The following is a 26,775-nucleotide window of genomic DNA, read 5'->3' as shown; positions in this document are numbered from 1 at the left end:
GGTCTGCAGAGCTCGAGAAAGACCATTTTTCTTAGCATTTCAAAGTCAGCTTTGGTGAAAAAAACACAGAGTGGTTTCAAACTCTTTCTGAGGGCTTGGAGACAGGAAGAAGTACCCACAAACTATCAAATCAATTTCAAGTGATATTGTCTGGGGGAAAATGATCAAGATGTGACATGGCAATGGGGAGCCCCAGATTCTTAGTCACAGAAGTTCACTTGGGGCTCAACCCAACCTCCCTTACGAGGTGATTGTTGGAGGAAAAAGGAAAAGAGATTGACAATGCATATACTACCTTGTTCCTAAGTAAGTAAGACATAAATCTAATAGCAATAGCATTTAGACTTATATAACACTTCATAATGCTTCACAACTATCTCTAAGCATTTACAGAGTCAGCATATTGCCCCCCGAAATCTGGGTCCTCATTGTACCGATCTCGGAAGGATGGAAGGCTGAGTCAACCTTGAGCCATTCAGAATCGAACTGCTAGCTGGGGGCAGAGTTTGCTTGCAATACTGCATTCTAGCCACTGTGCCACCACAGCTCTAAACAAATATAAAGGGACTCCATCTGTGTACTAAAAGGTCAAATAAATAAAGATTATATTAAAAAGTGAATCTAGGCTAAGTGTAAAAATAGACCCTACTGGGGAAAAAAGCATTTATTTATATATTCTGCATATAGAACACCACATCTAAAATGACGTGTGGCAATTTAACAGTGCAAACTGTGCATTACTCAGTTATAGTAGCAGTGAGTGGAATCCCGAAGGTACTTGGGAAAACCATGATCTGGATGACTGAGAATCTCCACAGACATTCAGTGAGTGGAATGTTGAAAGAGCTGAAGGACCAAGTAAGGGACAGATTGTCATGGAGGAAATCTTTGTAGCCCCCGGGGGCCAATAATGACTTGATAGCATGTATTTAATCGATTACAATTGGATGGGACAGGAAACATCTTAAATGGTGTACAGGAGGTTTAAGGAAGGATGATCCACAACAAATTGATACTTGACTCTAAAGCATTTTTCAGATGGCTATGCACAACAGCACCAACTCACAACCGTGCTTAGCTTTTGTTGATTTCAGAACAGCCTTTGATTCAATTTCCTAAGCCCTGCTAGGGAATACGCTTAAAAACTTTACCAGTGACGAATGTTTGCTGTTCTTAGAGGAAACTTTGCCTTTTTTTTTTTTTTGTAAATCAGTTTTAGAGTTAGATAGAATTGTGTCAATCATGTATGGAATCCAATGACAGCTGTGTGTGGCAAGGAGGTACAGTATCCGTGTCCTGTTTTGTTCAACCTTCATATCAACTCCTTGATGAAATGACTGCTGGAGTTGAATCTACAGGCTCAGACATTGTCACAGATTGAACTGCAAATATGGTGGCATCTTAATCAAAACAAATTTGACCCATTTTGCCCTCAAAGTTTCTCACAAAGGTATCCTAGCCAGCTATCAATAGCTCTATTACATCTCTTCCTGAGATGGGACCTAAAGAGGCTCTAAACCATTTAGAGAAGAAGAAAAAACTCTGTAAAGCTAAAGAGAGAGCATTCCTCATATGCTCTGTAGTGCAGGTAGCTATTTGCATGACTACTGTAAGGAAACCCCATGGTGAAGGGTCCAAAAAAAACAACAACAACCCCAAACCCAGGGAATTGTGACAAAAAGGAGCCAGGGCTTTTCAATAAAACACAATCTGATTGATTGGCTACCTTGCTGCAAATTGTCACTTGGCCAATCATGTGCTCTTTGCTGGATCAGAATCAGCAGATAGTTTGACTGCTCTAGTCAATGAAAGACATCACATTCCAAACAATTATACCCGGCTGCCCACCTCTATGATGGACAAACCACAAAAACTAAGACAAAGCTGCCCAAACTGTCCTCCTCCTGCTGGATGACTCCTTTGAGACCAGGGGTGTCAAACTCAAGGCCTGCAGGGTGCTTAAATCTGGCCCATAGGGCTGGCCTGGAAATGGCAAAGGGCTGGCCCATGGTGCCTCTGGCAGCCAAAATGGGGCATGTGAGGCCTCCCTGTGCATCTTTTGGCAGCAGGGTACTGCAGGAGGCATCCATCCTCCTCCCCCTGGCTGGCCCATGGAGGAAAACCACAATGCTGATCTGGCTCTCGAAGAAATCCAATTTGAAACCCCTGCCTTACAGCAATGCACCCCAAACTCTTGCAGCTAAAAGCTGTTCTATATCCCCTTGTCAGATACACAAGTTTTTGCATTGCAGCAAATACAACTATCAAATACAGGCTGGGCCTAAAGTGTGGGTAGCGGCGAACCTACCCAATATTTGTAATGAAAGCTTTATTTGTATTTTCCTGTTTGTTTATTTGCCATGCGACAGTGTTAAATAAACAGTATCATTTGGCTCCATGGTAGAGTTGTTCAGAAAGGGAAAGCAGGATTGCTGTTCAGACAGCCAAATTGCAGCCCAAGAGTTTCATCTTTGCTGGGAAACACAGAAAATGCAGTGATGAAAACATTTTGCTTTTTCTCCTCCATCGCCACCCTAAACAGGGTCAATCATTAGCTCTGAATACCGTCGTCCTTAAAATAGATCTACTGAAATGAAGGAGATTGCAGGTTAGACCTAATTTAGCAACGTAGATATTTGTATAAATAGAAATCTCAGTATCTAAATCTTATTCAGAGAGTGGAATTTGCCAGAGTCAAAGAGAAAGCGAGTAAAAAGCAGAAGCAGCGGATCTTTGAGGTAATAAACTGGTGCCCAGACCTTTCTCAGGGGTGAGCAAAGGGAAGATATATCTCTATAGTTTCAAGAATCACAGGCCCAGACGTCCTTCAGCAAAAGAAAAGGGGAAAGCAACATACAAGTATCAATAGAAACACTGATCTCAGTGTCGGTTTGAACAAAGGTAGCTGATAAGAAATATATGCTTTACAAATACCCTGTTTCTCCAACAATATGGCCTCCCCCAATAAGAAGTCCCAGCATGTTTTATAGGCATGAAGTGAAATTAAGCCCCTCCCCCAAATTAAGGCCTATATTAAAACATGCGAAATGGGGGAATGGTGGGGGGCTTGCCTGTTAGGAAGTACTTTTGTTGCACACCCAGATATGGTGCTGCCTGCATTGACCCCAATACGAAGTGCCCCACCAACGCCGAGGTCAACATCCAAGCCATCGCTGCCCGCCCGCCCGAAGATGCAAGGGGGGAATTAAGTCACCCCCGAAAAGACGGCCTAGCCATTTTTTCGGGGCTCAAAAAAAAATAAGACCCGGCCTTATTACATGAGAAACACAGTGTGTGTGTGTGTGTGTGTGTGTGTGTGTGTGTGTGTGTGTATATATATATATATATATATATATATATATATATATATATATATATATATATATATTTGTTATTTCTCCGCGTAGGTTGGAAGTATCTAGGCAACGTTTATGAAGTCACACCCCACTAGCAGTTAAAGGAAGAAGCAGCTGCAAGCTCACATCACTCTGAGAAGCACAGAGCTGAAGACAGAAGCCTGAAGATGATGAATGAGACTTCTCGAAGTTGCGATACTTCCAACCTATACGGGAGAAAACCCAATAACCAAAGATCACATACAAATATGAACCTCAGAATATATATATATATATATATATATATATATATATATATATATATATATATATATATATAATATATATAAATCTGGTTAATGACTATCTTTATACAGAGATCCAAGTCTACACTATTCTACTATATCAGGATAACAATATAAATCATAGATGGATCTATGCTATCTATATGGGAGGAAGCCCACGCTTCAAATTTCAATTGAGTGCTTTAATTTTTAATTTATTTATTTTATTCTGCTTTTGAACCAAACTATTTAGATCTCATTTAAAGAAACATCACAGGAATGTTTTGCAAGGATTTATGATTCCCCCCTTTCTCTCTAGAAATTCAGCATCATTGATGTTTTTGTTTCATCTCCATCTTGGCATGAGCATGGGAAATGCCATTTCTTAACATGTGCTTCCATGTGCTTAGAAGGAACATTTGAAGGCAGAGGGAGAGAAGGACTGAAAAAGAACGAGAAATACCAAGTATACATTTTTTATGAGCAGCAAACACCAGGGGTGGGATTCTACCTGGTCGGACCGGTTCTATAGGACTAGTTGTTATGATTCTGCCCAGTTCGGAGAACCAGCAAATTGTGCCACTGGTTGGTCCCTCCCCTCCCCGCCCACTCACTCCTTACCTGGTATGCACACCATCAAACTTGCCTGCTATTTTTCCTCCCCCCCCCCACCATCAGTTGTTCTGCTGTGCCAGGACATTTAGATTAGCTAGAAAGCAGGAAATCACTGATTTTTTTTGCTTTCTAGCTAATCTAAAAGCAGAGCTGAACCTTCCTTAGGACTGAAGCTTCTATTTTTCAGTGCAGACTCACGTAGCAGATTGCAGATAGATAGATCTTTAAGTGAATCTGGGATTCTGAGAGCAACTCAATCTGCCTGCCTGCTTTGCCTGATTTTGGGTAAAAGTTGCTCTTTTTTATAAAAAATTCAATATTTACATAAATATTTACAATATTTACATACAAGCCACGCCCAGCCAGTCACATGATCACCAAGCCACACCCACAAATTAGGCCATGCCCACAGAACCGGTCATTAAGAAATTTGAATCCACCCCTGGCAAACACTGAATATCTGAACAGATTAAAAAATTTTAAATAATTCTTTTTCCAGTTTTAATCTGCTTATGAAAATATTCTTTGGATCCAGAATCATCTTAAAGAGACAAACAAGATGATCCATCCATGCATCCATCCATCCATCCAGATATCCATCTAATTACCATAATGAGGACTAAAGACATCTGACAGAGCACGGGAGTAGAACAACCCACTGCAGCCAACTTGCTATGGCCAATTCGCCACAGGACAATCCAACAATTCAATTTCATTATTTAAAATTAAAAAAATATTTTAATTTCTGTCATTCACATTTCATTTTGTCCCTTCCTTTGCATCCTTTCTTTAATGATTCTATTCCACCATTTCTTTGATATTAGTGTCACTCTTATCCGACGGTTAGTTGTTCTGTGACCATTTGACCACGGCAAGTTGGCTGCAGCAAGTTGACTGTGGCAGGTTGTGTCAAGTTTGCTGTGATGAGTTGTGCACAAGCACATGGAAGGTTGTGCTCTTGAGTGCCTTACATCTCTTTATGGGCTTGTTCTCATGTTTCTCCTTCTGCAGGCAAATATCATCCAGTAAACGTTCTTCTAGGACAGGGCTGTCAAATTTCTGGCCCATGGGCCAGATGTGTCACGTGCTGGCTATGCCCATGCCCAGTTTAGCAAAGGGGGAAAATGTCCCGATAAGTCATGTGACGCCACCATGACGACCTGAGTTTGACACCCCTGTTCTAGAACAAAGCCTCACCATGTTGCATTGATCTCATCCCAAGCCTGCAGCTTCATTTTCCCTTTTTAAAGTAGTGCTTTCCCACTTCTAACAACATGCACAGCCACATACTTTATATTAGCAAGATAGATAACATTATAAATATTATCTTTCTCTCTCTTTCTGAGAGCCTGCCCATATTTGTTTCAGCATGCTGAACTTGAGATTTGAGAGATTTAAAACTGTCTAACTTCATTTGCCAAACTTCCAACATAGTCCTCATCTCACGACTACAATTGAGCCTAAACGTTTTGTTGTTAAGCGAGGCATTTGTTAAGTGAGTTTTGCGAACTTCCTTGCCACAATTGTTAAGTGAATCGCTGCCGTTGATAAGTTACCAACCTGGTTGTTAAGTGAATCTGGCTACCTCATTAACTTTGCTTGTCAAGAGGTTGCAAAAGGGGATCATATGACCTCCGGACACAGCAACGGTCATAAATATGAGCCCTCCGAATTTTGATCACATGACCATGGGGATGCTGCAAAGGTCGTAACATTGAAAAATGGTCATAAGTCACTTTTTTCAGTGCTGTTGTAACTTTGAATGGTCACTAAATGAACTGTGGTAAGTCGAGGACTTACCGTGCACTCAGCAGCGATAGTTATCCTGCTTTTACCTGATTTGGTAAGCCTTTGAATGGTGAGCTATAGCTGGATATATGTGGCCACAATCTACAAAAATGAACTACTTTTCATGGGCCATTGTGACTGCAGAACGCTACCACTGCTCCAGCTCAATTGTCGGGGAATATAAAGTAATACTAACGATGATGATAATATACTAAAACCTTGATTTAATGGGCCATTTGGGAGAAAGGGGTGTCTGTTAAATCTGAATGTACGTAAGTGATGTAATTTGTGTCATTTGCCTAATTACATAATTGACATGTTAATGTCATTTGTGTCAATTTATCTTATTCACCCAATTACATAATTATGCAATGATGTAAATTACATCAATTGTCCAGGCTGCTTTAGAAACAATGGGTTTTGTCCATTGTTTGGGGTGAAATCCAAAATAAAATGTCTGTGGCATACAAGGTCCATTGAACGGAGACCCAAACTGTTATTACATTAGCTAATTTACATTTCTTCTGTATACTGTATGTAAAGTGTGACATACTATAAATGCTATAAAAAATAGAAATTTGCTATAATTTGGAAATACTCGTAATTAACTTTTAAATTATAAGTTAGTCAAAATCAAGTTAGCTTTAAATCAGAATCCCCATGTCAGATAACAGTACTACATAGTTAACTAAAATGGAATGGAAATAATTCCAAACTCTCCCTCTCTCTTTAGCATGGGAGACTATCAGAATAATGTATTTACAACAAGCTAAATCTACTTTTAGAATTAAGCTCTAGTGCAACTGCAACAGCTTATACTGGTTCTGGCTTGATCTGAATTTTGTGCCTCTCCATTTCATTTCTCTAAACCAATGAAGGTAGGTGTCTATCAAAAAGCTTGATGAAGGTGTCTTCTTTCCTGAGATATTTATATATTTAATTTTATTAATCTTATTGTCATTTTACCTCCCCCTGTGCCCACATTAGTAATTTCTAATTTCATTTTTTTTAAATGCAGTTTCCTCAGATGATTTGATGGGATTGAAAAGATGATGAATGAACAGAGAGCAACTGTGACTTGATAGGATTAGAAGGTCTGGTAGATGAGAAGACCTCAGTAGATTGTAGGTGCATTCCATCTACAATTTACAACACATTTTAAACATCAACATACATTTCCAGATTGACCCACATCTCATCAAATCAATCAATCAATCAATCAATTGGAATACTAATATTTCCTATGTCTCTTATGATCATAGATGAGAATTCCTGGAAAGTCCTAACACCCAATCAACTTCCGCCCTAAAAGGTGAACCTAGAAACATGATAATCACATTGCAAATGTTGAGTGCAAGTGTCCAATAATATAAGTATAGTAGTTCTCGACTTATGACCACAATTGAACCCAACATTTCCATGGCTAAGCAAGATGGTTAAGTGAGTTGTGCCCTATTTTATGAGCTTTTTTTGCCCCAGTTGTTAAGTGAATCATTTCAGTTGTTAGGTGAATCATGAGATAATTAAGTGAATCTGGCTTTCCCTCCATTTACTTTGTTTGTCGGAAACCAACTGGGTTATAAATGATGATCACATAACCCTGGGACAATGCAACCATACATGCCAATTGCCAAGAGTCCAAATATTGAACACATGACCATTGGGATGCTGCAATGGTAGTTAGTAAAATCGATCATAAGTCACTTTTTTCAGTGCTATTGTAATTTTGAACAGCCACTAAATGAATGGTTGTAACTGGAAAACTAACTATACTATTATGTTCTCTCTCTGTTCTCTCTCTGTCTCTCTCTGTCTCCCTCCCTCTCTCTTTCTCTCTGTCTCCCGCTCTCTGTGTCTCCCTCTCTCTGTCTGTGTCGCTGTCTCCCTCCCTTTCTCCCTTTCTCTGTCTCTGTCTCTGTCTGTCTGATTCTCTCTGTCTCTCTCTGTCTCTTTGACTCTCTCTGTCTCCCCCCTCTCTCTTCCTCTTCCTCTCTGTCTCCCCACTCCATATATACATACATCCAACTCTCTTATCTCTATCTCTCTATCTCCATCTATATTCTATTTTGGTAATGAAATATCTGGAAGAAGAAAAAAACAAGATGAAGTGAAAGGAGATCAGTTTTAAGCAATGAACCGAGTGCTGGTTGGGGTGGAAAGGAGAAGGGGGGGGGGAAGGAAAACAGCTGGCTTCAGGGTGATGCAAAAATTCCTGCCAATGGGAACCTGGGCTGTACACAAGGGCTGCAGCAATAGAGCAACACAGGGGGGAAAAAGACATATTTTGTTGTGGTTTTCAATAATCCAGAACAGAGTTGGAAAGAAACTGAGGAAACCACAGTCTTCCAGGTCTACAGCCAATCCCAAACTCATGCAAAACACTGGTTGACATAACAAAATACATAACAATATACAGGATGGTCTTATACTTGTCTCCTTCAAGTATAAAGAGCCAGTATAGAGTAGTAGAATGGAGTGGCGAGACCCAGATTCTAGATGTCTTTTGGGCACAGAAGCCATCTGGCTGACCTTGGGCCTGTCATTCCTTGTCAGGTCAAATCAGCATCTGGGTCTGTGACAGACTGGCTTGAAAAGAGAACTCTTCCTTGTATCATGCACTGACAGCTCTGCTCTCCGTCCCTCCCAGCGAGCGCAGTGCAAAACAAGCAGGCTCTGCAAATAAACGGGACAAACATTTAGGGACAACAACAACATCTCTTGACCAAGCAAGTCCACGATTAGAGCTGTGCTATTTACTTTGCTTGGATAATTATTCGGTTGGGTTCCTCAGCAAAATCATTTAACTTTTGCCAGATCCTGTAAGCTGCAAATGGAAGATAATACATTGTAAGAATGAAGGTTAATTGATTTATATTCTAAAATGTATTGACCCTGATAAATGAAAATGACATATGCAGGGCATTCTGTTTCTAGAGCTAACTCACTGTTGCTTATATTCACTGAAAAATAAGCATTGTTGATATTTCATGTTCATATATGGTAAGAGAAGTACTGTTGATATATAATATGAAACGTGATTAACAGGGATTATCAATTTTTTTCAAGATGCTAGTTATTTTTCTGAGCAATACTGTAGAACTACTTCGGAGGAATTTTCACCAATGGACAAGAACCCCATAAATTATTTGCAAAAATAGCAATGCAGTGTTGCTTTTTCGCAGTGCTTCAGTTTGCACCATATTATTTCTCTCCACATTATCAAGATAACTTAAAGCTATATAGTTCTTTCCCCATTTTGGGTTGGACACCAAAGTTATGATCTTAGAATAGGAAACATGCAATTTTTGTGCAAGTAGTTTGAAAAAAAAAGGGAAAAAGATAAATATTTTTAAAAATACAAAGATGGCATGTGAAAAGAATAGTAACTCGCCCGCTCATCTTGAATTATCCTAATTTTAAAGCTGTTACTTTCTGAATACAAGTAGTCCTTGACTTACAACAGTTCATGTAGTGACTGTCTGAAGTTAGAATGGCACTGAAAAAAGTAACTTATGACCGTTTTTCACAAATGTCACAAGCATCCCCATGGTTGCATGATCAAAATTCAGATGCCTGGCAACTGGTTCATATTTATGATAATTTCATTGTCCTAAGGTCATGTGATCACATTTTGTGACTTTCTGACAAGTAAACTCAATGAGGAAGCTAGATTAACTTAATAACTGTGCTACTAACTTAGCAATTACAATGATTCATTTAACAACTGTGACAAAAAGGGCCATAAGATAGGGCAACATTCATTTAACAATTGTCTCACCTAGCAATAGGCATTTTGAGTTCAACTGTGGTTCAAGATCAAAACTGCATGTACATTAAAAAAAAATCTAACTAAAGCATATTTATTTGGACATGATCAAAACCAACTTGTGTATTATATAGGGCAAATATGATTTTCCTCTACATAACAGCACAATTTGGCAAAAGTATATATTTTTTATTAAATCCTAATGGATAACACCAACATTTATATTCATTAATCAACCAATGAATAATAGATTTAATGAAAAAGAAAAATTATGTGTTTTTTTTCTTTTGCTGGAGGCCTATGTTTTTCATATTGATAATTTAACTTTTTTTTTTATGCCTGTGTTTTCTTGTTTCTATCCACTCAGCCTAAAGAATATTCCCAAGGAGGTAATTCATGGCAGCTGAAAGGCGTTTCAGTAATTCACCTTCAAGCATTTTCAACTCAGTTTTAAAATAATTTAGCTGCTTTGTGAGTTCAGACTGAAATGAAAATGGTAAGGTTGCAAACCTATAATTCAGGCGCCATTAATATAGGAAGTATGCATCATTGAACTTTAAAACTTGCAATTCTCCCAAGACTTCATTATAGCCCTTGTTTTAGGGTTTAATAATTAAGCAACACACAGGTAGCAAGAATGTAGAAAGGTTTAAAGTGCTACCTTTGTTCTTTTTACTGACTATTTAACACCAGATAAGAATTAGTTAAATATCAGGTATATTAGGGACACAATCTTCTATTTGTCTCATTAAATGTGAACCAAACATTTAGATTTTGAGCTGACGCTTTTACATAATGTATCTTTGGATGGGGTTTGGTCTGAGCAAATTCAGATTGAGAGGAAGGTAAATGACTACCCTTGTCTCCCTATATAAATCTATAAATCACGATAACAGAATAAATGAGTTGGAAGGGACCAGGGGTGGGTTTCTACCGGCTCTGGCCACCTCTGTAGAACCAGTAGCTCTGAAGAGCAGCAGACATAGAACCAGTTCTATGTCTGCTGATGGTTTTGCCCACCTGCCCACCTGGGCACTTACCTGACCTTTATTTCCTGATTTTTTCAACTTCAGCTGCCTTGCGAGGCACACATGCAGATAAAAAATCAGGAAAAAAAGTCTTTTTGAAAGGCTGCTTCTCTGCACGCAGCATGCTGATGACGATTTACAGGTGTGCGCCAGCAGCGTGCAGGGAAGCACATCGTAAATCACCGAACCTCATAAATGACTGAACTGGTAGTTAACCCTATTGGATCCCATCTCTGGAAGGGACCTTGGAGATCTTCTAATCCAATCCCTTGTTCAAGCAGGAGACGTTGTACCCATGATGGCGAACTATGGCACGCATGCCACAAGTGGCACACAGAGCCATTTGTGCCAGCACGTGAGCCGCAGGCAAACTTACCTCACTGCGCATGCGCGTGCCTCACAGCTGATTTTTCTGCTAGTTTGAGGCCTTTTTCGGCCTCCCAGAGGCTTGGAAAAAGTCTCTGCAAGGTTTTTCAGGCCAAATAGGCCCATTTCATCACTTCCTGTAATATTGGAAGTGACAAAATGGGCATATTATTCGGTCTGAGAAGCCTTGCAGAGGCTTTTTCCAAGCCTCTGGGAGGCCGAAAAGCCTCAAACCAGCAGAAAAATCAGCTGTGAGGCGCAGTGCAGGTAAGGGGGTGGCTGGGGGTGGCATGGGGGGGGGATTGCGTGCGCATGTGCAGGAGGCATGGGGGGCATGCATTGCATTCTAGGTGCTGGTATGTGAGTGCGCGTGCGCTAATGTGCGTGCAATTTTTGGCACAGGAGCCCAAAAAGGTTAGCCACCACTGCCTTATACCATTTCAGACAAATGACTCTTTAGTCTCTTCTTAAAATCTTCCAATGTTGGAGCATTCGCAACTTCTGAAGGCAAGCTGCTCCACAGATTAATTCTTCTAACTGTTAGGAAATTTCTCCTTATTTCTAGATTAGTTCTCTCCTTGATTTTCTATTTCCACATTCAGGTATTTTGGAGAATAGATTGACCCCCTCTTCTCTGTGGCAGCACCATTTGGGATGGAAAAGGAGGATTTGAAACTCAGGGAAACAAATGAAACAAGTAGTAGCATTTTTATTTGTTTTTTAAAAACTGAATAAAAGACAATACTTCTGTACTGGAATATATGTAGAAAAATGCATAAATATCCACAATATATCACTCAATCACAATATATCAGTTAAAATGCTTCAGATGTGGCCTTCCTATATCAACCACAAAAAAATCTGATCTGCTAAATCAACTTCCATTATAGTAACCTAGGGCCAGGCCTTAGATCTCTAGTTTTATAATGGGGATTGACAAATCTGATCTGGACATTGAGCTGGAATTTGAGATCTTATTTTAAGACCCCAAATTAAAAAACAACAACACTAACCTAATAAACCTGGAGCAGATCAGATGCTACTCCAGAAAGGTCAAACTCGTGATGACACATTATCACATGATGTATCACAACTTTGCCCCCTTCGCTAAACCAGGGGTGGGCGTGGCCAGTACGTGATGCTTCCGGCCCATGGGCCATGAGTTTGACACCCTTGTGCTACTCAGTTTCATAAACCCTTATGTATGAGAGGGCTTTTCACACAAGATAACTATGTGAAAGATTGCAGCCTTAACATATAAGAACTATGTGCAGAGAAGCAAAAGAAACAGCAGATCATATACTCAGTTCATACAAGAAGATCACACAAACTAATTATAAACCATGACATAGGAATTGCTAAAGTGATTGATTCATTGGAACTTCTTTCAAGATTTCCAAAGGAGAATACATGAAAGAGAATGAATGTCTAATGATACATATCTTAACAGCGGCTAGGATACTATATGCTCAAACTTGGAAATAAGATAGTATACCCACAGATGACATGATTATAAAAAAAGTAATGGATTGCACAGAAATGAACAAATTCACAATGGAATTGCAGAAGAGGGAAGATAAAGAATTCTATATGGCCTGGGAAAAATGGTATCTCTGGTTAGAAAATAGAAAGAAAATATAATGCAAAAGTAGAAGCTTTAAAGTGTAATTGTAAATAATGTATATGTGTGTATGTATAGGAGAATGGTATAACGGATGTCAGAAATAACTGCAAAAATGTATATAGAATTTGGTTTTTTTAAAGGTGAAAATTTAATAAACTTTATTTTAAAAAAAGATTTCCATGTGCCATTAATGAAAAATGTGTGAGAGCATACATTGAAAAAAAATAGTAAAAATTGAGTAGGTTAAAAGATTGAGGGATTTATGAAGACAAACAAACTGATAAAATCTTGGCGTATAACACACCAGATTTATCTGTGTTGAAAAGAAGAAATTGTGGATAATTATATAATTATAAATTGTGGATTAATATATAATTATTAATTATAGTATTCTGCTATATTAGGGGATAGCAGTATAGAAGACAAGGAATTGGAGAAGATCACACAGACAAGATGCGAAAATTGAAGTTGATGGATTATGGCATAAACCGGCAATAGTGATCCCAGTGGCAGTTTGAGTGCCACACACTAAAAAAATTTTAGAGGGCAGTTAGAAAATCTGCATATTGACAAAATTTCCACCTGTCTATTACAATTACAATTTACAGACCCCTCACATCCTGGACATAAACTGTTTCAACTCCTACCCTCAAAACAATGCTACAGAGCTATAGAGCACTGCACACCAGAACAACTAGACACAAGGACAGTTTTTTCCCAAATTCCATCACTCCGCTAAACAAATAATTCCCTCAACACTGTCCAACTATTTACTAAGACTGTATTACTATTGCTATTAATCCTCCCATCCTTCCTTTCACCCATCTCCTCCCACTTATGACAGTATGACTGTAACCTTGTTTCTTGTATCCTAATGATTTTTATTTTTATTTTTAATGTTTCCTAGTATGATTTCATTGCTTATTGTACCCTATGACTATTATTAAGTGTTGTACCTTATAATTTTTGACTCTTGACAAATGTATCTTTCTTTTATGCACACTAGGAGCATTTGCACCAAGACAAATTCCTTGTGTGTCCAATCACACTTGGCCACACTGCTTGGATCTATGCATATACTATGCTGGTATGTTAGGACATTTTACATTGTGGGACAAACTTGATGCAAATGATCTGGCCAAGATCAATCAGCTGAAGAACTAACAACTGTGATTTCACATTTTTGTATATATAATAATAACAATTGTTGATAAGAAAGACAGAAAAGGTCTGGATAGTGGAAGTTGCAGCACCTGGATGCAGCAGAACATAAGAGAAAGAACTATAGAAAGTTTTTTAAAAAATACAAGGACCTTGAAACAGGGGTGGGATTCTATCGGCTCTATCTGGTTCTATAGAACCCCTTGTTAACTTTCTAAGCAGTTTGGAGAACTAGTAGTTAGAAGCAATCTCCTTTTGTTTTTTTCCACCCTTATTACATTCTTGGCAGACAGCCTAGACTTACTGTCTCCGGAACTTTGGGGCTTGGCTTTCTTAAAGGGGAAGGGTTGTTTTAAGATTTTTACACTGCTGTTGGGAGGAAATACTTCCCTGGACAATCAGCACTTTGAAGAAATAATTGAATAATGAAGCAAAGCTTTTAGTGACAGGGAACCAAGATGAGTGACATCCAGCAAGGCTTGGCATTCAAATGTGAGTTTACATACTCTTTCTGAGTTTTGGTCTAAAACTGGTTTTTGGTGAAGGTTAATTCTGTGCTTGGTGAAGTTTAATCCTGTGTTTATTGATGGGATAATTTTCCCTATTTAGCTTCAACAAGCAACAACTACTGTTGTGATTTAATTATTTGTATTGTGTTTGATGTTTTTCTTGCCTCATGGTTTCTTTTTCTATCTGGGGAGGGGGGTCTTCCTCACTGCTTTAGTACTATGCAAGCTTGGCATTTTTTTTTTACTGCCTTTCTGGGGGGTATGTGACCTTTCTATAAATCTGGTTGATTTCCTTGGGATATCTTGTGAGGTGAGTGAAACTAGCTGGTATTTTTAAGTGGTGCAAATGGATCTAAGGATTGCTTTTCCTCTGTGTGCTTTTTCTGGAGAGCTTAAGTGGCCTCTCTGCTAAAGGGTTTCACTTTATGAGCAAGAGATGGCTGCTTGATAGTTATCACTGCATTTTAACTATTTTCATTCCTCAAGGTGCTCTGGCACCCTGCCTGATTTGTAACTCTGGCTTGCAGGTATTATTAATCTAATGATTGGTATTTAGGGAAACTTTTTGCAGAAAAGTTTTTGCAGAAAAGAAGAAGCTTTTTGTATTTTTGTACAGGTAATCCTTGACTTACAAAAGTTCATTTAGTGACCATTCAAAGTTACAATGGCACTGAAAAAAGTGACTTATGACCATTTTTCACACTTATGACCGTTGCAGCCTCCTCTCTGTCATGAGAGGCCAGGCGAGGAAAAATGCCCCTTGACATGAGTGATGTTGAGTTGGCCACGCCCGCCCAGTCACATGACCATCAAGCCACACCCATCAACTAAGCCACACCCACAGAACAGGTTGTTAAAAAAACTGAATCCCACCCCTGCCTTGAAATAGAAGCAGAATGTCTGTGGCAAAAGAAAGCAAAGATGGAGTCACTTTTGATGGGCAGGAATTAATCAAGCAAATAAAGATACTACCAATAGGAATGGGTGCAATCCTAAAACATCTGGATCACCATTTGAACACTATTGGCATTGACAAAATCCCCATCAGTCAATTGCAAAAGGCAGCTTTGCTTCGAAAAGCTCACATCTTGCAATGATACCTCCAACACCATCAAACAACTGCGTATCCCAGCTCCTTGGGAAGGACACAATAAATGGATTAAAATGCTGAATCCTGTCTAAACATCTGGCTGACTGTGTGACCAATCATAACGATAACTTATTAAATTTATAGAACACTCTATTCAGACTGACTCTGGATGGTTTACAAATGGTTAAAAGCATTTTAAAATAAGTAACAACACAAAAAGCACAATGTGTGGAAACAGAAGACGAAAAAGCTACCGAGGGCGTCCATTTCATTAAGACATGGAAAAGCCTCAAGAATTTGGTAAAGATGTCAAGCATTTATTCACACACAGAATTGCAACCAAAGTATAATAAATCTTAACTGGCCATGAATGCCTATCTCCTATCTCCAAACATCAAATGGTTTCAAGAAAGCATGGCATTAAAGACAGTATTTTTCATTCCAAGTCTCTGGTGAACAGCAGATCGATAAGCAGAACACAAAGAGTTCAGCTGATAGGAAGATGTCATTGAGACAAGATGGACCCAGCAGGCAGGCAAACTCAAAAACAAGATTTGGACTTTGGGGAAAATTAAGGCCACACAGTGTGAAAACAACTCGGAAAGAGGATGATTGGAACTGTGGGCAACTCCATTTAAGTAAATGGTGTTTTTTGGTTGAGACGTCCAAAGCCTTCAAAGTCGCTGGCAGTAATTATAGCCAGCATTTAGAGTTAAGAAAGACAGAATTACTATCATTTCCAATTTGATTCTCTCAATCAATAGTTATGAAAAGAAAAACGAATGCCTTTAAATATTTGATTTTAATGCCTTTTAGTCTCTGTGGTAAGGGTATCTAGCAATCCTTTCAAAGTTCCCACGATTGTTATACAATTGTATAGAAACATTAAGCCTATATTTAACTTTCTCCCACACTGGATTAAATGTGCTAAAATCTGACACAAAGAAACCTTGCACTCTATGTTATATAGTCTGTCTCTGAAGGGTTAGGATTTTGTAAATAGCCCCAGCTGCCTGTCAGAAGTTATTCTCGTTCAGAAGTTCTTATTCTTGTGATAACTGCTTATAGTTAGAACACAGAGCCCTCGGATACTACATTAGAATTAGAATTCTTTATTGGCCAAATGTGATTGGACACACAAGGAATTTGTCTTGGTGCAAATGCTCTCAGTGCATTTTTCGTCAAGAGTCAAGAATCATCAGATACAACACTTAATGATAGACATAGGGTACAATAAGCAATCAAATCATACTAGGAAACAGTCAATATAAATCGTAAGGATACAAGTGATAAAATTTCAGTCATACAGTCACAAGTGGGAGGGGATGGGTGATGAGAAGATTAATAGTAATAGTAGTGCAGACTGTAAATAGTTGGACAGTGTTGAGGGAATTATTTGTTTAGCAGAGTGATGGCTTTCGGGAAAAAACTGTTCTTGTGTCTAGTTGTTCTGGTGTGCATATTTAGTTATTCCCCCCACCCCAAGATATATACGTCTATTCATTCTGAAAGCTAAGGGCAGTCCGTCTCTCTTTTTTAACAATTATATATTGCACATTCAAAAATTTGTAATAAATAGTGAGTCACTTAGGTTCAGGAATGGAGCCACTGGTTCTGTCTACCGGTTCTGTCTAGATGACAACTAGAAATCAGTAAACATAATTTTCTGAATTTATTTGCTACCATCTGTTGGAAGAAATGTCCATCTGGATTCAGTTCCAAGTGGGGGGAAAGACACTTGAAACATGGTGACTGCTTGGAAAGATGGTTTATTGATGAACAAAAGTAAACCACAACCTACTTCTTAGTAAGCTAGAAAAAAGTGGAATAGATAGCACCACCACTAGATGGACTCGCAACTGGCTGGCAAACCGTACTCAATGAGTAGTCCTTAATGGGTCTAAGTCTACCTGGAGGGAAGTAAGCAGTGGGGTGCCACAAGGTTCTATCTTAGGCCCAGTACTCTTCAATATCTTCATTAATGACTTAGATGAGGAAATATAAGGGGAACTTACCAAATTTGCAGATGATATTAAGCTGGCAGGAATAGCTGACACCCAAGAAGATAGGCTCAAGATCCAGATGGATCTTGACAGACTAGAACACTGGGCCATATCTAATAAAATGAAATTCAATGTAGAGAAAAGTAAAGTCCTACACTTAGGCAAGAAAAACTAAAAGTACACATATAGACTGGGTGAAACCAGGCTCAATAGCAGTAACTGTGAGAGGGATCTTGGAGTCTTAGTGAACAACCAGCTAAATATGAGCGCAGCTGCCGCCAAAAAAGCTAATGCAATCCTAAGTTGCATTAACAGAGGGATACAATCGAGATCAAGTGAGGTACTAATACCACTCTGTAAAGTCTTAGTAAGACCACAGCTAGAGTACTGCATCCAGTTTTGGTCACCACATTATAAAAAAGATGTTGAGACTCTAGAAAGAGTGCAGAGAAGAGCAACCAGGATAATTAGGGGATTGGAGACTAAAACATATGAAGAACGGTTGCTGGAACTGGGCATGGATAGTTTTAGTGAAGAGAAGGACCAAGGAAGACATGATAGCAGTGTTCCAATATTTGAGGGGCTGCCACAGGGAGGAAGGGGTCAAGCTATTTTCTATATCACCTGTAGGCCAGACAAGGAATAATGGATGGAAACTGAACAAGGAGAGATTTAACCTGGAAATAAGGAGAAACTTTCTGACAGTGAGAACAATCAACCAATGGAACAACTTGCCCTCGGAAGTTGTGGGAGCGCCATCAGTTGAGACTTTCAAGAAGAGATTGGACTGCCATTCGTCAGAAATGGTGTAGGTCTCCCTCTTGGGCAGGGGGTTGGACTAGATGACCTACAAGGTCCCTTCCAACTCTGACTATCTGTTATCTGAACAGGATCACCTACCTTGGAGCTCCTGAGCGAAAAGGGAAAAGATGCTGAGAGTCCCTGGGTTTTATGGCCTCTCTGGGCTTTGAACTTGCTTCCTGCTCCTGTGGCAAGACATGTATGCTGATTGGTTGTCAGACTCCCATGGGGCCATGCATGGGTAGCTTGGTGATGCAATCTTCCCAGGTGCCAAGTGGTGAGATGGGTAGAGGGCTAATCCTAGCATGCTCTGATCCCATCACCCTGGTGCTGAAGGGGTGGTGGTCAGGGAGCTGCAGGAAGCTGCTTTGTCTTTAAAAACATGTTTCTCCTTTTCTCATCCAGGGAAATACAATATTCTGCCTTTTGAATATTTCCTACAATATTTCCTTCTTCTAGGAGAGGGGTGGATGCTAACTTTCTACACATCTAATGAGATCTCCCAGTTTTTAAATCCTGTATCTGGCAACCCTTTAGATTAGAAGGATCCATTCTTAGCAGGGGTCACCCAGACTGCACAAAAGCAACAAGACTGAAACTATTTCCAAATGCAGATCCAAGCAAGTTCCTACCTATTTCCAAATCCAAGCAATTTCCCATCTATGAAGTTTTAAAGATGTCGAGAGAAACATTTAAATACAAGGAGATAGAGGGATCTGTCAGAAAGTTTAAACGCCCATGAAGACATTTATTTGTATCTGGTCACCCTTTATTGTACTTGATCACGGCTGATGCCTGGAATGCTGTTCCACAGATAATAAATACTTCGAGCTTAGTCAGTTGTTTGGTACATCTTCATCCCATGATGGTGGCACGCAGAGCCCTCTCTGTGGGCACACGAGCCACTGCCCCAGCTCAGCTCTGCTGCACATGTGCACGCGTGCCTCCCGCAGCCAGCTGGTCTTCGGGTCTCTGCCATGAATGCGTGGAGTGCAGGGTGCATATGGGGGAGGGATCTGTGTGCAGGGGATGCACATGCATGCGCAGTGGGCAGGGCACTTGCACGGGGGACACGCATGCAGGGATGCACATGTATGCACAGGGGGCATAGGGCATGCACCAGGTGGGGCGCATGCACAGGGGACATGCGTGCATTGCATTGCATTTTGCACATGTGCTCTTTGGGCACTCGGTGCTGAAGAGGTTAGCCATCACCTGTCACATACTCTAAAATTTCAGGAAGTTTGGAAAATCACCTGGAATATTGTGTGGGTATAGTGCTGAGTGCCTCTTTATAAAAAGGATTTAGAGCAGAGGTGGTATTCAGCAAGTTCTGACCAGTTCTGGAGAGCCGGTAGCGGAAATTTTGAGTAGTTCATTGAACTGGCAAATGCCACCTCTGACTGGAGATTTGACAGTATCCTTCCCCTGCCACGCCCACCAAGCCACGCCCACAGAACCGGTAGTAAACAAATTTGAATCCCACCACTGATTTAGAGTGCTAATAAGCTAGCTTTTAAAAGGGGATTGAACAAATTCAGCTAAAGTTATTAATAGCTACTGGTAACAGGGAATACATAGGTTGGGACTGTATTTCCTTTAGAACATAAATATAAATATAACCATTAGAACTGCTAAGTTTATAGTCAGGGCTATTCAGCTCAGGGAACTTTCAGGCAAATTGAAGACAACTCTGCTGAAAGCATAGCTGATAATTGTGTTGGAATGAAGAGCTGATGAATTAACTGATTCGTTGTAATTTCTCTTCAAACAAGAAGAGTATTTGAGATCACCCACAAATGTTCCAGACCATTGTTTCTTGCAAAAGGCCACAAGTAGACACCAATGGGTTTAAAGGTCTGGGAGACAAAGGAATAACCATCTTGCTGCAACTGTGGTCGGCGGCTTCAAAAAGGACAATGGTTCACATGCTTCCTGTTGGGTATTGCTTGTTAACTGCTTTTCAGTTAACAAGCAATCACCATGATGTGAGTTTTCTTCAATCCTTAGCAAAAGAAGTTTGGAAAACAAGTTTAAGAATTCCTTGAAACAAACAGCCATAGGATGATTCGAACTTTGATTTTGGAAAGTTATAAACAGACTAAGGGTCCAGATGGATTTGAAATAAGATTTCAGAATTAATTATAAGAATCCTTCCCAAGGGAAAATGCTTTGGTTCAGAATTTTCATTAAAAAAATTAACTGATAGGATGAGACTTTGAGAGTTGGACACTTGATGGAACCAGAAGGAACAAGATTACAATTTAAGGAGAAGAAAATACTTACCCGGTAAGTTTGATTTACGTAAAGAAGCAAAACATTTTAATATTGGACATATTGAAGAATACTTTTGAACAATGGAGTCAGAGGTTAATTTTAAGAGGGTCTACCTTGATAGATAGACCTGGAGAAATTATATCTGACAAGATGGAGACTGACCTGAAAAGGGACTTAAAAATAACAGGCAACAAGAATAATATAAAAAGAGTTGCCACCCATGTATTCAAAATAAGCCAGCTGAGGTCTTAATATTCTTTATAGGATATTAAGGATATACAAATAACAAACCAAGACAGTGACTTGGATAATTTTTCTATGTTGGATTTACAAAAGAGACGCATTAAAGTTTGAAGACTTTTTGTGAGAAGGAACAAAAATTGAGAAGAAATAAAGTTCTAAGACATTATTTGAATTGATTTATTTGATTAAGATTAAAAGACATACTTATCTCTTTTATTAACCCTTAATGAACTTTAGCTGACATCAGGACTGAAATGACAAGGCTTTAAGGATTTGTTTATAGATAAGAGATGTGATATGGGGAAAAAAGTTTTGTTTTAATTTAAGAGATGGTGATAAGTTAAAATTGTTTATATCAGTTGTGATGAAGAAAGAAGTCATTTCTTTATACATTTCTCTCTCTTTTGCTTTAATATTATTTATTTCTTCTCTACTTTTTCTATTTTTTCTTTTCTGCACTTTCTATTTTTTCTTTTACATTTTAGTTTGCATTAGTTTTTATTTTTAACAAAATTACTATTAAAAACCTGTTCAGCTGAGAATATATTTTACAGAACACATTCATTCATCTAAACAAATACTGTTTGGTATTTTAGAACTCATCTTACATTTCTCCATTCCATAACTTTATCTCACTCTTTATCTTTTGCTACTCTATTTTAATCTCATCTTACTTCATTTTACCTTATTTTATCCTATGTTATTATGGTCATTGCCCATTGTTTCTTGATATGTTCAACTGCCTAATCAATAAAGTTATATTCAACGACAACATCACACATTGACAGCCCAGGGCTTTCAAATATTTATGCACAATCAGCTGCAGAAGCTCATTCTGACCCTCCCTCTACCAAATCCCTGATTATGATGTAGAAGAAGGGATATAGAGCCAACTCTGCCCCAAACTCTGCAAACACAGGTTTTTATAAGGAGCTTGATAAAGTAGGTTTAGAACTCTCTCAGCTGAGAATGAAGATTACAGAGATTCCACCATTGTCTAGAAAAAATTAAGTACACCATGGAAACAGAATTCTTTTTAGAGAAGCAGAAACCTTTTGATTAGTTTCCATTTATTGTTCTCAGCTGGATCAAAAAAAATGAATCAGTACTTTGTTTCTTTAGTAATGAACACAGTAGGCTTGGTGCCAAGGTCTACTAAGACGTGTGGATCATTAGTGAACCCATTCAAGAAAAATCTTTCTTTACTCACTCTATGTTTTCCTCAGTAGCTTTCCTAGAATTCTGAAGGGTGCTTTTCTTTCAAACATTAATATTGGGTTACTATCAGAGATTTGGGCAAATGGAAATGTCTTTGTCAATTTGGGAGAAATGAGAGAGTTCTCTCAAAACAGAATTAATGTTGAGATTAAGTTTTTACAACTGAAATACTTTTCCCCCCTCTTTTCAACTCCTGTAGACTGAAAAAGGGCCAAGAACAAGATTGATCTTTGCAAAACCAGAACTTAAGGAATAAAACCAGCAGGCAACCTTGCTCAGTCTTCTCTGCATTCATTTGAATCATTCCTCTAAGTCAGGGGTGTCAAACTGGTGGCCCGTGGGCCAGATGCATCACGTGCAGGTCCACCCCAGCTCTGCAAAGGCAGAAAAGTTGTGATACATCATGATATGTCATGTGACACAATTGAGTTTGACGCCCATGCTCTTAAGTTTTGGATTAAAATGGAATCTCCAGCACCAACACCTTCTTGATGACATCAATATACTTTCAGAACCCTAACATTGCAATTCTATACATGTCTACTCAAAAGTAAATGGTACTAACCTTAATGAGCTTATCTCAAGTAAGTATATTCAGGATTGTAGTTTTAGAAAGGTAGACATGGTAGGAAAATGATATAGGATGGACAGGAAATCCCCAACATGTATCTATTTTGATCAAATTGGTTTTCTAGAATAGAAAGAAAGCAAACTGCTACTAGAAGTCAAACTCGTGTGTGTGACTTCATCAACTCCAAGGCATCTGAGGGCAGGAAAAGATGTAATGGACGGAAGCTTTATCAAAGAAAGATCCAACCTGGAACTAAGGAGAAATTTCCTGAGAAGAAGAACAATTAGCCAATGGAATGGCTTTCCCCAGAAGTTGTGGGTGCTCTAATACTGGAGGTTTTAAAGAAGAGATTGGATAGTCAATTGTCCAGAATGGACCAGGATTTCCTACTGGAGCAGGGGGGTGGATTAGAAGACCTCCAAGGTTATTTCCAACTCTGTTATTCGGTTAGCTCTAGGCATATATGTTTTTACGCCTCTTCATAGCTAGAACTGCTGATGAGTGCTTATCTCTTCTGACTCAAATGTATGATTTTTCAAATCTGAGCTAGCTTTTTATCCATTTGACCCCAAACCTCAGGGATCAATCAATAGAAGCCAGTATTCACAGTTTGCAAGAATAGTGGTCTTTTGTGTAGACGTGATTATCACTAGGCGATCCTTCATTGTCCCATTTAGCAATTGTTGCATCATCCGTCAGCAAAGAGATTGGATCAAGACCTTTGATCACTGGAACAGGAATCTTAAAATAATAAAGGTTAACATAGAAATGACTGGTTTCAGTCATTCATCCTTGTGACAATATATCACCCCTCATAGCTGTAACATGAGAAGCAGGAATTTAGTGACAATTTGTGCAATGATTGCATGGATTTTTCAAGGGTAGGACAGAACAACAGTTTACAGAAATTGTTTACAGATAGAAGCTTAAGGGCTTGTTTACACTGATGCTTCCATACCATTTAGTACAAATGAAAACAGAAATTGCTCTTATCCCTGAAATTCATATAGTCCTGGTTTTTTTTAAAATAAGCCATTAGATGTGAAGATCCCATTTTCAATCCCATCAATCTATGTGCTAGTAAATACTTGCTATGTCCAGACTGCATGATGTAATATAAATTACTCATAAAATATATCCTTAGATGCCTTATTTCCCTATCATTATTACTTTGGATGATTTCATTGGTGATTAGAATTACAATTACATCACTTCCCTAAAATCTCCTTAATGCCAACCATTTTGTTAAAAATAAGCCAGTAACTTAGCCTATGGCTAAGGTAAATCATATTTTTATGTTTCAATGACTCGTTGAAAGAATAATCAGGTCTGGTTCCAAGCCAGGAGAAAGATGCTAAAATAAAATGAAGGCAGACTGCAGGAAAGAAAAATCTCCATTTATTTGATAATTAGAAACTTCAGTGATGGGAGTTCCGGTTTGCAGGGCTTCGGCAGCAGGCAGGAATCTGCGATCGTGCACGGTTTCTGCCTGGGCTTGCCGCTGGAGTGCCTTGAGCCAGCTGGCTTCGGGGATAAGCCACCCCGTAGAGGTGGTGAAGATGGGGGAGACCCAGCAGGGTTGAGGGGAGCCGCATCTCTCCTCCTCAGCTGGCTAAACTCCCTTTCCCGAAGGCGGTAGAGCGGTGGTCAGAAATGGCCGCCTCAAAGAAGCACTCAACCGGAAAAGAAAGTGCAGGAGGAAATTAAGAAGTGAAAGTTTTTGGGACAAAAAGCAACAACTAAGGTATCCTGGAATTTAAATTTTATAAAAGACAACACCGCTCCAGTTGGAGAGTTGGAAGCAGCGAACGAAAGTGAAAAGGGAAAGTTTTTTTTCCTTCACTCTCCTTCCTCACGCTGACAACGAGAAGAGCTGAATAAGAAATTGGAAAAATCCACTTTGGCACCAATAGGTAATTAAACTGGAAATATAATTAAATGCCAAAGGGACAATAAAGATTTCTGAACACTAAAAAATCCTTTTTTTGCTATAAGTGGGAAGGGAGAGGAAAAGAATAAGGGGAGGACTTGGAAGGAGGAGACTGCCTGGAATTCAAAAGAATCTAAAGTTAAATTTTAACAAGACTTCTAAAAGATACATTTTAACTGGAACTTTGCAACTAAATAGTAACCCCAGGAAGAGAAAGTGAAAAAAGAAGAAAGTGTTAAACGAAACAGCTTGTGTGTCTTTGGATTGTTTGGTGACTTTGGGATTTCTGGAAATTATATTTGAATGACTAAAAACAATTGGGTGGTTGTTTAAAAAAATTCTACAATGGCATCACTTCTGGATGAACTGAAAATCGAATTTAAAAATATATAAAGAAGAGGCACAAGAAGGGAAGGGCTCCTTTGGCTCCATTTTTCAATTCTTAGAAATGGCGATCTGTGTCTACAAGAAACAACAAGAAAAGACTGTGCAACAAGAAGATTGGGACAAAGAAGAAGCCATCTTTAATGAACAAGTAACTCTATTTGGGGAAGAAAGGGGAAAGCGGGGAAAGAGAATGGAGAATTTAAGACCTAAAAAACAGCCAAAAAAGGGGAAAATAATGTGAAAAGTGGATATAATGTTGGAAAGCAACAGAAAAGGGGAATACAGAAGAGGGAAATGGAGGTGGAGAGACAGGGGGGTAAAAAGGGGAGAGAGGAGAAGAAAGGGAAGAAGGAAGGGAAGAGAAGTTACAAAGATCTGGAGCAAGATGTAAAGAAACAAGACTTATTCAGAGATAATGGGTGAAAATTTAACTGAAAAAGGGATTCTGTAAAGGTACATAAAATTGTATTGTTATATTTGTAATAGAAATAATGTTAGAAAATTGGAAACAACCTATGATTAAAAAGTGGAATAAAATAGTCAGTGTAATTTAGTGAAACTTTTGTGAACAAAATAAATGAAATGAAATAAATGAGAGAATTGAACTAGGGAAGATTTTTGTGGTAATATAATCTATTGATCATTTTATCATTTTCTGTAAGGCCTTTGAATACTAGCAGTAAGTCTAGGGAGATGTGGGCATTCTTGGTGGGGGTAGGAGTATCTTTGCTCAGAGTGCCTCATCCTGTTTTGATTCTGCAAGTTTAGAAGGAACAGGAAAATGGGTGAAAGTTCAAGGTACACAGTTGTGCTTTCTCATGGGACTTTCCAAACTTTCCCATGAGACTTTCCGTGGCTGTATGATCTCATCCTAGCAAGGTAACATCTGGGACTTTCCAAGATTGTGTGTTCTCATGCTGGTGAGGTAATTCTGTTGAGGTCATTGTTTTCTGAATATGCATACTGTATTTTGCTTGTGTTTTTTCTCAATAAATACTGCTACCTGAGTTCTCTCAGGGTTGGCATTTTCTCAGAGACAGTTCCCTGTGTCTCATTTCAAATGTCAATCCACCATAAATGGTGACCCCGACGTGATAGCTTGGAAGGCTATACGTTTCCCGCATCCTATACTCATCGTCGCGGACGTCGACTGGGCCCTCATCTTCTTCGCTGGACGAAGATAGATTCTTTCGTGAGTATGGGGGAGATCTCTCGAAGGCTCAGAAAGAGCACATCAGGGAATTGAGAGGGATCATTGGGAATAGTTTTGGGTTTGGAATTGGCAGTAGGGGTTGTGCTGTAGGAAAGAAAGAAATTGAGGACTTACTACAGTATGTTTGGAAAAATATTAAGTCATATCCGGAGGGAGGTAGTATTAAAGTAGAGTCCTGGAAAAGATAGGAAATTTTTGCACGAGGAACCTCGTGCCCCTTCTTCAATTTTGTTAACCTGGAGGGTGATTATGGATGCGTTAGCTACTTATGAACAACCGCTCCTAGCACCCCCGAAGAAGGTTTGCCGCTTTACCATGCGGTACGTTTGTTGCCGCCGACGGCACCTCCAGATAAATCTGGGGACTGTCCGCGCTAGAAATACTTTGTCAGAGGATAAGAGTTTACCTTTAAGGGTTCAGGTGGATGCAGTTACTGCAGCTATTCAAGAAGCAAAGAATAGAGGGGAATTATCAGGAGATGATTTGGTGGAGTTTGGAGTAGAAGTTCAACTTAATCCAGTAGAAATTGTCATGGACGCTGCATTAAATCCGCAGCGGGAGTGGAA

Source organism: Notechis scutatus, chromosome 1, assembly GCF_049901735.1.
Source record: "Notechis scutatus isolate UNSWTSFEM ecotype Mainland chromosome 1, rNotScu1.2, whole genome shotgun sequence".
Taxonomy (NCBI): Eukaryota; Metazoa; Chordata; class Lepidosauria; order Squamata; family Elapidae; genus Notechis; species Notechis scutatus.
Note: the sequence above shows the minus strand (reverse complement) of the source record.